Genomic DNA, 11,994 nt, shown 5'->3' on the forward strand with positions numbered 1-11,994 from the left:
CCCTCAAGCGTCAGATACAGTTGTAGTAAATATAAATACCCCAGAAAGTGAAGCAGAACAAAGTCGCCCAGATAGCCGAATTGGTAAGGCATTCGAGATCTAATCGAAAGGCGTGGGTTCGGTCCCCACTTTGGGCGCGTGTTTTTTCTTTCTTTCTTTCTCCCGTAATTAACAAAAATCAATAATAATGAAACGTAACTAACTGTAAAAAATAGTCTAACCTTCCCCTATGCCTTCTTTGGCGTTGTAGACTGCAGGCATTTCTTTCTGTATTTCCTAACGAGCCCCTCATTTCCAAACCCTATTATCGCGCGAAAGCTTAGCGAGGGCCTCGGTTCTGGCAGCCTTGATGCCAAGGTAGCATAAGAGGGTTTCCCGCCAGTTGACCGCTCATGACAGGCTGTAGACGTTCGCGTCACGCCCCGGGGGTTGAAAAAGAAGGTCCCCTTCTCCCCGTGTAGTCTGAGTGGCGAAGCTACAACAGTCAAGCGTCAGATACAGTTGTAGTATATATAAATACCCCAGAAAGTGAAGCAGAACACAGTCGCCCAGATAGCCGAATTGGTAAGGCATTCGAGATCTGATCGAAAGGCGTGGGTTCGGTCCCCACTCTGGGCGCGTGTTTTTCTTTCTTTCTTTCTACCGTAATTAACAAAAATCAATAATAATGTAACGTCACTAACGGTAAAAAAAAATAGTCTAACCATCCCCTATGCCTTCTTTGGCGTTGTAGACTGCCGGCATTTCTTTCTGTATTTCCTAACGAGCCCCTCATTTCCAAACCCTATTATCGCGCGAAAGCTTAGCGAGGGCCTCGGTTCTGGCAGCCTTGATGCCAAGGTAGCATATGAGGGTTTCCCGCCAGTTGACCGCTCATGACAGGCTGTAAACGTTCGCGTCACGCCCCGGGGGTTGAAAAAGAAGGTCCCCTTCTCCCCGTGTAGTCTGAGTGGCGCTGACTACCACCCTCAAGCGTCAGATACAGTTGTAGTAAATATAGATACCCCAGAAAGTGAAGCAGAACAAAGTCGCCCAGATAGCCGAATTGGTAAGGCATTCGAGATCTCATCGAAAGGCGTGGGTTCGGTCCCCACTCTGGGCGCGTGTTTTTCTTTCTTTCTTTCTCCCGTAATTAACAAAAATCAATAATAATGTAAAGTCACTAACGGTAAAAAAATAGTCTAACCTTCCCCTATGCCTTCTTTGGCGTTGTAGACTGCCGGCATTTCTTTCTGTATATATATATATATATATATATATATATATATATATATATATTTATATATATATATATATTTATATATATATATATTTATATATATATAAATAAATTAATAATACATATTTCAATACACGTCGAAAAGAACAGTAAATATATTTTTGACAGCTCGCCAAGACAATTGCCTTTGTCAGGATAAGGTTTATATTATATTGTTCCGAGACAGACTTGGATTTCATTTCTTATATACCTTTACTGCAAACGGAGAAAAAAAGCGAGAGATGATTCAAACTGCGGGTGTATGGTTACAACCGGCCTGCCTTATATATAACAGCAATACAGTGCGGTGAGCAAAGAAAGGACACATAGTTCACCTTAAAATGCAGGTGTCGCGATTGCACTACAAGACCGTAACTACAGAAATGGTAGGTGACCGATCAATTCCAGCTTGACGTGCAGGCACACCCGATGTTTTCGTCCAGGTGAAAACAATGTGGAAGCAAAAAAAAAACAAAAGATATGCACGCAAAGGGTAGTGACTGGAAGTCAGGTGTTCGACGGCACGGTGACGAAGTTTGTAGTTGGTGTGTGCAACCTTGTGAGCATTGTGAAAAGGCACAAAAAGAGATAAACTGCGCAAACGGACGAGGTAGGAAAGGGGGATCTCAAGATGGACTTAAGAAAAAGAACACCTGTGTATACACATTTATATACTAAGAAGAGAAAGAAAACGCATAGGACTACAATAATGCACACAAGCACAAACACACACTCGAAGAGGCGGCCAAGCTAGGGTTAAAAGCTTGAAAGTATCAGTGGCAACGCCTCGTAATTCCCAAAGGGAAAGTTGCATTGCCTGCCTTGATTCGGCTGATAGAGTCGCTGTTCGCGGTGACAGCACCCGAACCAGCAGCTGAATAATGACAAGTTTAGTTAAAATATTTTTGGTGAATTTGAGTTTGTGGGAATCTTTATCGGTAATTCTGGTGTAGGATAAATGAATGGCGCGAAATAACCAAATATAATTAAACAACGTTTTATAAGCATGAACGCTTCTTTTAATCGAAATATATGCGCGTTGTTTTTCTGTAACCTTCATTGATCCCAAGTGAAGCTTACTTAAACTTTCAAAGTAGATAACACTTCCCAACCTCGTGGTGATGGTGTGTTTTAAAAGCGGATTCCAGTATTGAGACTCTAAGATGTTCAATTGCACGACTGGTGGCGATCAGATATCTGGACAAAGGCCGACAAAGATCATTTTTATGAGCGTTAATTACGGGGCTCACAAAAGGGCGTTTTAGTTCCGACCATACATTGTTGTTCACACATGGTACCTCGAGAAAGTGTACGACATTGGGGTAGTCTCAGATACAGTTGCCCTTTGTCTCAAGGCGGGCGGCCGCCCCGCTGCGTGGAGATTAGTTGAGGGCATACTGTACATAGATATTTCTGTCAGTGCATGCAGCAAGTGGTTTGCGCCCGGCCCATGGGACAATTAGTAAGAAGAAGAAACACATTTTTATTACGTTAGTCGACAAAGATTGGCGGTTCGGAAAATATGCTTTTGCCACTTTAGTTTGAAAAATGAATAACAGGATGTTCTTTTAGCTCGGCTGACACCGTTGATGCGCACGCTTAGGGGTTTACAACGAGGTGCGTGTGCAGATTGGAGTTAGGGGCTCTTTCGTAAGCAATTCACTTCGACCCAATGGTTGAGCACGCATATTAGCGGCAGAAGGAATCGGTTCTGGTTTGATTTTATTCAAGAGGGCGATATTAGGTTCTTGTCAGTTGGAGTCATAATCGGTTGAGTTTGTGCTAATTCTCCTAAAATGGTAAGCGTCGCTATTAGCTTTGGCTCTCTTGCAATGGCTGACATGGCAACTTTTGAAATGCAAATATTCCCACGTATGTGTCGGTTTCCTATACAGATTAGCTTGAAACCGGCACTGGGAACTAGGAACGTCGACGAGCAGGAAGTTTAAAATGTGACGAGAGTAGGAAGGACAGCAGGGAAATACCAGGACGTGCTAGCTTAAAGCCTCAATGTAGGTTATGTGGTCCACTTTCTTAGTGCCGTCATATCATATTTGGTCAATATACCTCTTGTAACAGAGTGACTTTAAATATTGAATGCCAAGAAAGTTTGATTCGACGAATGCCAAAAACGTTTTGGTGTATCTAGGCCTCATTCTGCCCAATTTTAAAAATACAGCGCACGTATTTCCCCTTTTTTAGTCCTACACGAGCCTCCGCCAGGCACAAATGCTTTGTTGCCCTTTAGGAAGCTCACTGCAGAGTGTTTCTCACACTGCCCTGGACACCGCGCCAACCATGTTTATGTTTTCGAGACTTCTCAGTGATCACGTTTCCTCCATTTAGCAGTGGGTTTGGCCGCCCGTCATTCAGTTTGGTCTCCACCAGTGTCGGCGTTTTTCCATTATGTCAAATGCATCCTCTGTGACGGACCTCAAGGTCTTGAGGTTACCAAGCTGTCGTGAGAAATCAGACAGCGCACGTCAGATTGGAATAATAGCTTTGATAAAACTGGCCTGGGTGCAGCTCAAGTGCCTAGCGCCGTTTCGTCGACGCTGGTAAAACTGATGATGATGCCATGTGGTCTGTTACAGCCTCGAAGAGGAAAAAGTTCTAATATTTTGCGCCCTCGAAGGATGACACAAGTATGCAAGAATTCAATGGTAATTGCGGAGCGGAAAATCTCCTTGAAGACTTTTTTACTGGTTCTCAGCCGAGTAGCTTCCGAGAGTTTTGGCGAGGTTGGGTGGTGTCTGGTACTCATCCATGTGGAATGTGCTCGTGGGCGTGCATGGTGACGAACTATGCAAAGTGCGCGTCCTTCGATAAAAGTATGGCAAAAAGTGCTCCATATGTGCCGTTGCTGAATACCCTTCCCCGAAGTCGCAATAAATCGTTGCCGTCGACGAAGAGTCGCAACTTCCTAATTAGAGTTTGCGAGTTAAGCTTTTTGCAGGCAACACAGTTCGCCTCGACGTTAAACTGAGTCTTCAACGAGAACGAGTTGATGCTCTGCGCACTGTACGTAAGTATTTCTTGTTCCAGTCATGTTCAATTATTGCTTTATTATTCTTCGTGAGCTTCGCATATGTGGTTCGATGAGTTGTGAGGCTACGGAGGCGTGTCTTCATGACTGGAACGATAACCGCGGGGCCAACCGCTGTACTCCGCGGGCGTGCCATCAAGTGTCATTCGTGCGCTTTTGGGAGTGTTTTTCCTTTCAAACCGTGCAATTACGATTTCGGTGTCCGAGTTTTGTTCCGTGGCATTTTATATCCGTTCTTTGAATACCAGAGTCACGGTTAACCACTTTTAACTCCTCTCTGTCTATCACCGTTGTCCTAGGAGTAGTAACGCTTGCTCAGTGACCTTTCATCATCATCATCATCATCAACAACAGCCTGTTTGGGTCTACTGCAGGACGAAGGCCTCCTGCATTGACCTCCAACAATTTCTGTCCTGTGCGGCCCGTGTACATTCCTTGTCTCCGAATTTTCTTATTTCATCTCTCATCTAGTTGATGGCCTTCCTCTTCTAGTCCCGTCTTGCGGTGTCCATTTTGTTGTTCTTGTGGTCCACCTGTTGTCCGTTCGTCGTACAACATGGTCAGCCCAAGTCCATTTCTTTTTCCTAACCTGGACTACGATATTATCTATCCGAGTTTGCTCCCTAATCCAGATAGCTCGTTTTCTGTCCCTAAGCGTTACTCCTAACATTATTCTCTCCGTGGCACGTTGAGCGGATCTAAGGGGACACGCGGTTCGAAAAAACGCGATTTTTCCGAAAAATGTTGATTTTTGTTTCCTCTTGCGTTTCCATTTTGGCTAATTCTTTTTCTTGCGTAAAAAGATTAAAACAAAATATCAACGAGAACTTAATAAAAAAATGTGTCTGAATAACTCGCGGTGACCCAAGAAATCGCGGAATGAAGCCGAATTTCGGCCATGTTTGAGAATGTATTCCGCACGGCAGCTAGCTCGCCGCCATTTCGGTCACTTGAGGAGGTAGATCGAGCCTTCTTCTCTTGTTAGAGCCGCTCGCCAGATTCGTATCTCCGCGTAAAGAAAGAAAAGAAATAGTTCTTCCCCCTTGTTTTAGCCAGCGCCTAGTGACATTTGAATCACGTGACACGAAATCGGGACCGCCATTGGCTCATGCCGCTTATAAGCCGCCATCGCCTGCATCGTTCCTTTGCTATTTCCTTATCGTGTGTTTTTAATCGTGAACGGTGAGAAGAAGCATCACTTTTGTCGCGGGAAGTAGCGTACTTCATGCTGGTACAAATGAAAGCGCAAGCGGCGCACCATTGCGATGAGCGCAGCCAATGCCTGCACGACCGGCACCGTGAGGTCTAACGGCGCCGGGCCTTCAAGCCTTGCAAGCGCGGCTCAACCAGGCGGGGCTGATTTTATGAGCGACGATATCGGCTTTATAAGCGGATCGGAGAAGACGTTGGGAGCCTTCAAAGGTGTGGAGACAGCCAGCAACGGGAGCGGTGCAGGTGAAGTTAACTGTGATGTCGGCGGTCTGACTGACCTTGTGAGTGTCGCCGTGTGCGCGACGTGTGGAAGTGCGAACTCGTCGTAGTTGAAGTGGTGAACAAGCGGAAGGGCCTCGCGTTTGTACTGGAATTGAAGTGCAAAAACGAGAAGTGCCTAGCAGGAGTGATTTCTTCTGTTTACTCTACGCAGCGTGCTGCAGCCATCGGTCGAGGCGGCGACCCGGAACTCTGCAGGGAAAGTCTCCGTGATAGTTTCGCCGTCAATTTGAAAGTGGTACTCGCTGCATGCGCGGTTGGCATTTGACATGATCAGCTGTGCATGTTTTGTGCCATCACTGGTCTTCCGAAACCACTGCATCAAAAGACGTTCCACAACATTGCCAACAAAGTTCATGTTCCGGGCACAAAAGTCTTCTCTGACAACCTTGCTGAAGCAAGGCAAGTAACTGCTTTGCAAGCTGGTAAGAATGACGTGAGTGTGATGTTCGATGTTACTTGGCAGAAGCAAAGACACAATAGCCACAACAGTTTTAGCACTGCCATTTCTCTAGACAGTAGTCTCTGCCTGGATTTTGAGATGCTGTCAAACTATGTACTTGTATTCACAACCAAAAGCTTGATGAGCAAGATGGAGAAGTGTGGCAAGCCTTTCTTGCCTCTGGGTGTGAAAAAATGTCGACTGCTCATCCCATGACATGGAGGCCGAAGCAGCACTGCGCATCTGACACAGGACGGTATCGTACAACCTGCAGTTCACTGTAGTGGAGGCGGCCACCGCCCTCGTAGTGTTGTTGTTCGACAGGGGCCACACTAGCTTTGAGCAAGTTCTCCAAGAACTGGAAATCTTCCTTTCAACAGAACTCGTCAGACTAGGCAGTGCAAGTGACCAGCGGAGGATGAGGCAGATGTCTACCAAACTGACTGCTAAGGCTAGGTCCCATCGCCACAGCCTGGTGAAACAGTCCCGTACCGAGGACTACCCCCGCAAAAACCGTCAGGGTGCAACTAATGCAGCAGAAGCGTTGTAGCTTTAGTACTATGTCCCCACCAAGGTTCTTGTTCTTTGAGCTAGAAGTTCTGTATCTGCCAAAGAAATTATCTTTCAATTGCGTTTTTGTTGGCTTTTAGATGCGAAGCTGAGAGCATCTCTTGTCGGCAGCCCTGTCCTTCCTGTGTGCGTCCGTTGTTGTCCGTCCTTCCTGCGTGCGTCCGTTGTTGTCCGCAGCCTTTCCACTCTCTTGCTAGGAGCATTGGGTTGGATTCAATTGGATTGGCTTGGCTTGGCTTGGCTTGGCTGGGCTTGGCTTGGATTGGATTTGGATTCGATTGGATTAAAGTGGATTGTGTTGGATTGTGTTGCGTCATAGCCGCGGCAGACGTACTGGCGCCGGCGCGTGCTTAGGTGAGAGCGAACACACTCTCAAATCTGCGGTTGTGCGGCCCAGCACGCTCTCACTCCGCCGGTGAGTGGCGCTGCGCGCGGTGCTGCACACGTGCAGTACTCTCTCTCTCCGGGGTCTCCTCTCCTTCGGGCGCGCTGCGCAAATAACCGGGGTGCCGCTCTCCGGCGCCTTTGGGTAGACGGTTGCTCTCCGTTGCGCTTAAACCCCCCTCAGCGTTGCATCACACCAGGGTTCCCGCGAGGGGAGGTGGGCGTAATTTTTTTGTTTTTGTCCGTTTTGTGAGTGTGTGCACACCTTTTTTCCTACTTAAATTTGTCGTATCAGGATGAAATTTTGCATAGATGTTCATTATAACATGTATAGCGCTGAAATCTTTTTAATTATGTAATTTATCTTATTAGGTATTTCTGACGGTTATAAAACCAAAATATACAGAACAAGAAAAGGCACACCACTAGTCATTTTTTTTCGTGGTGAGGAGAATGAATATAACGCTTTTTCAGGTAGATTTGCGCACTATGCAGTTCAGAAGAAACCACCTATCCTATTTTAAAAGTTGCAGAAATTTTTTCTATAAAAAGGTGTGCACAAAAATGCTATTTTCTGCAAGTCATGCTGCGTAACATTTTATCCGGAGCAGCTTTAGTACCAACGGTGATCTATCTTTGCAAGCGGTGAAACTTTCAGCCTTCTAACGTCATTGTTATAAAAAAAGTTGTTTCGAGGAGCATGTCCCCTGAGCTCGCTTTCTAATTGTGTAGTAAGTCGCCAAGTTTCCGCTCCGTACGTCGTCACCGGGAGGACGCGTTAGATTGAACACCGTTCTTTTTAGGGATAGAGGCATCTTACTTTTTATTATTTTCGATTTCTTGCCGAACACCCCATTTGATTCCTATTTTGCACCTGAATTCTTTCTCGTGGTTTGGGTCCGCACTGGCCATATGGCCAAGGTTGTTATGTTCTTGTACTTGTTTCAGTGTTTCGTCTCCTAGTATGAAAACGCGTGTTCAGCATGTTCATTTATCATCACTTTATATTTATTCATGTTTATCTTTAACCCCACAGCGAAGTTCTTTGATTTTAGTTCCTCAATCAAGTTTTGGGGTATCTCTGCAGATTCTCTGAACAAGGCTATGCATCTGCAAACCTTAAATGGCTCAACTATTCGCCGTTTATCCGCAAGCCTAAGTTTTCTCAGTCAAGCCTCCAGAATACAATCTCCAGACATCCTGTGAACAATTTTGGTGAGAAGGTATCTGCTTGTCGTACTCCCCTTCCGATGGGGAATTTATCACTTTGCTTGTGAAGTGTAATTCTCCCGGTTCATTCTTCATATATGTCGTCTAGGAGTCGTAGGTTGGTCTTCTCTATTCCTTGGTCGTTTAAGGCCTCCATCACTGCGGCGGTGCTTTCTCAATCTAACGCTTTTTCATAGTATATAAATACCATGTAAAGTGGTTTATTCTATTTTGCGCATTTTTCTATTACTTGGTTAATGAGATGGATGTGATCCATTGTAAAGTATCCTTTTCTGAACCAAGCCTGTTTCCTAGGATGTTGAAGTCTACACTGGCGGTTATGCGGCTAAGTATTATAGTGGTAAATAGCTTGTATAAAACCTACAGACGGCTGATGGGTCTGTAGTTCTTAAGATCTTTGTTGTCTCCCTTCTTATGAATTAAAACTACGTTGACGTTTTTCCAGGCTTTTATTACTTTTAAAGTGTTTAAACATACTGAGAATGGTTCAGAAAGATTTTCTTTAAGAATATCTTGACCTTCTTTTCGAAGGCCTATGCAGCTTTCCCTTTTTTGATGCCTTTAAATGAATTTTCTAGGTCAACTTTCGTTACAGGTAGAACATCGCAAGCAACGCTTGTAGGCTCGGTACTTTGTCTCGCTCCAGCGTCACTGGCCTATAGCCTGGTGTCAAACCGTTCTGCGATTTTTATTATCTGTTCCATATTGTGCGTAGCGTTGCCTTGTTTATCTCAAATTGCGTAAATTCTGTCTCTGCCAATAGCCAGCATCCTCCTCGTTGCCTTCAAGCTTCCTCCTCTTTCTAAAGTTTCCTTGATGGCCATCATGTTGTACGCACAAATGTAATTTGTTTTAGTTTTTTTTATTAATTTTTACAGCTCCGCTAGTTCAGTTTTATCCACCGCACTCGACAGTATCATCTTTTGGCGCCGGAAATAAGTACCTTTGTTTGCCTAGTTAGTTTTCCAGTTTCCTTCCTACATGCTGCTTCTGCACTAGCCACTGCTGACTCCGTGATTGCTGTTGTTAGGTTATCATTTATAGTGTCCACACTGTCCTCGTTCTAACTGCCTAGAAGTGCGAACCTGTGCTGACGGGGTATTTTAAACACATGCGTCCTGTCTCTTACTGACCTGACGTTGGGCTTCTTTCTATTTACGAGTTTCCTTCATTCTTTTTTGAGATTTACCGTTACTTTGCACCTTTGTTGCCCCCTAATGGCCAAGGTCCTTAAACCATCTAGCGTAGCATTATTTCCACTAACTGAGAGTCATGGTCACTGATTTTACGTTGTGGGTCCCCATATTCCAACAGTTATCTCAGCCAAATCAGAACCGTTAGTCTGGTTTCACTAGGTCGTCGTGCGGGGAGCGCCCCTGTGTGTCTAAGTGCATCTGCTTCATCTTCTTGACGGCATGGACGCCTGCAAAGGAATATGCCTGTTGCTTATCGCGTCGATTTTGATTGCTTCGACCTGCACGGGCCTTTAAGTTATTGTGGCAGGAATGAAGACAAGCACTTTTATCATAGTTTTGATCACTTTCTGCCCTCGAAAAAGACACTCCCGATTACGGAGGAAGTGATAATGGACGTACTTGTCCAACTACGCCTCCGACTGACTTCGCTGCTTTTTGAGCAATCAAATGGTGATGTTGCCGGGCATGTGTAATAAGTATCTAGAAAACGTGTGCAAGAATTCATATAGAATATTGTAATAGTTCTTACAATAAAATCGAGAGATTTTTTTCGGCTTTAGGAACATTTTCAGAATTGTTTTACAAGACCTGGCCTAAAACACTTGCTGCATGTTTTAAATGACTCCGGGTTTCGTCTGAACCAGAATAATAATGGTGTTCACAGCTCTTGATTTTTAAAATATTTATACATAGCACAAGCAGGAATTCTGTTCATTATTGAGAGAAATAATCCCGGCCCATCTCCACCAACATGAAACCTAGGGAGGGGCGAAAAATGCAGTGTGTAAGTGTATTCCTGGTGCCTTGGCGTTTTTGCAAACGAATATGAAAGCTTGGGGGTAGAGGCATACAGCTTTGCTGTGAGTCTCTTGACTTTGAAGCACGAAGCTCGCTAGCGCGGGGCGTAAATGATTGCCCTGGTGTTCTTTTACTACGCGTTAGGAAGCGCTAAGGCGCGACGCATAAGCGAGTGTCGCCGTGTTTTTTACAACGGGTTACGTTCTAGCGCAAGACGTAAACGAGTTTCGCAGTGATTTACTGCCCGGACTACATGAAACGACGATTACGACAACAAGAGACGCCAAAAGCTCAAGCACCTAGAGGGATTCTCCATTACAAGGTGTGAATAAAAAAGGAAGTTTTGGTAAGAACCTACTTATTCTGTTCTAGAATGTGTATATAGCATTGCTAAATAACTCGCAAAAAATGGCTTCGGAGAGTGAAAGATTTGAGGAAAAAATGTTGTTTGTCTCAGTGGAAATAGTGTTTTGAGAAATCGCATTTCAAAATTTTTCGTTTTGTTTTTCAAAATATCAGTTCTTGCGCGGATTCGGAGAAAAGCAAGAGAATGCTACTAGCACAGTGAACTTCGGGATTAAAAGACCGCTCTGATATGTTGACACAGAAGGCAATTAGTGCGCGCAAACCGAATGACAGGGCTTACGTAAGCAAGAGTTTTGCAATGCACGGGCAATGCTGTGTCAACTAAAGAGCCGCCTTTAGGGCATTCAGTGAACTACAGAAAAATTCAAGTCACTATGGGCTATATTTCTAAGTAATCATAAAAATATGTTATCAGGTGTTTCTTTAAATAACAGTCTAAATACTACTGTGCGTCACGTGTAACTTGCAGTGACTATCGGGGGCAACATGGTGGCGCGTTTGGAGTAATGTTTAAGCCACTTCTGGTGCTCATCTACGGAGGGCACTTCGTGGGGGTGTTCTCGAAGAGTGTTAGAATATTTTGGCACTATAATACAAAAATCTAGTTTTTAGTTGGTTTTCCTTACATACCCTCGGAAGGTTTTTTATTATTCCAAGGAGTTGCATCCTAATTTTTTGGACACATCTGCAGTGATGAAAATAACTGGGCTTCCGGCGTCGAAAAAGATTCGGTTCCTATTTTAAGATGCGGAGCCTGTGATTGTTGCGGCCAAAGTATGGAGCAGTACCGTAGGCCTAGTTTTTCGGAAAACTAGGCTTACGGGCGAAGAGTTCACAGTGGTGCTGTTTAGGGCGTCTGACGTGCATACGGTGGTTGCGTTCTTTCGTGCACACTTGTCGCACCGCAGTCGACCTCAGCATTCCTTCGCCAAGTGACCAATCTTGAAGCACGTCAAGCATTAGCCTTCCTGTGTGAGCTGGAGGTTCTTTCGTATAAGTTTCCATTCTTCACAGTCGCAGGCCTCTCATTGATGCTACGTGATCTATCCCAACAAACACCGTTGAGGGCTGTTCACTGAGTTTTGTAGATACGCCATGGTGTATGCCTTTTGAGGTAGTCGTTGTATATGTGGCTCAGCTTGTGTCGCATCGACTACCGCCGGTCTTGCTACTGAATGTTACTCCGCGGATTCTCGGCGCTTTACTTGATGAC

Source organism: Haemaphysalis longicornis, unplaced genomic scaffold (genome assembly GCF_048455015.1).
Source record: "Haemaphysalis longicornis isolate Haplotype H1 unplaced genomic scaffold, Haemaphysalis longicornis Haplotype H1 scaffold_15, whole genome shotgun sequence".
Lineage (NCBI taxonomy): Eukaryota > Metazoa > Arthropoda > Arachnida > Ixodida > Ixodidae > Haemaphysalis > Haemaphysalis longicornis.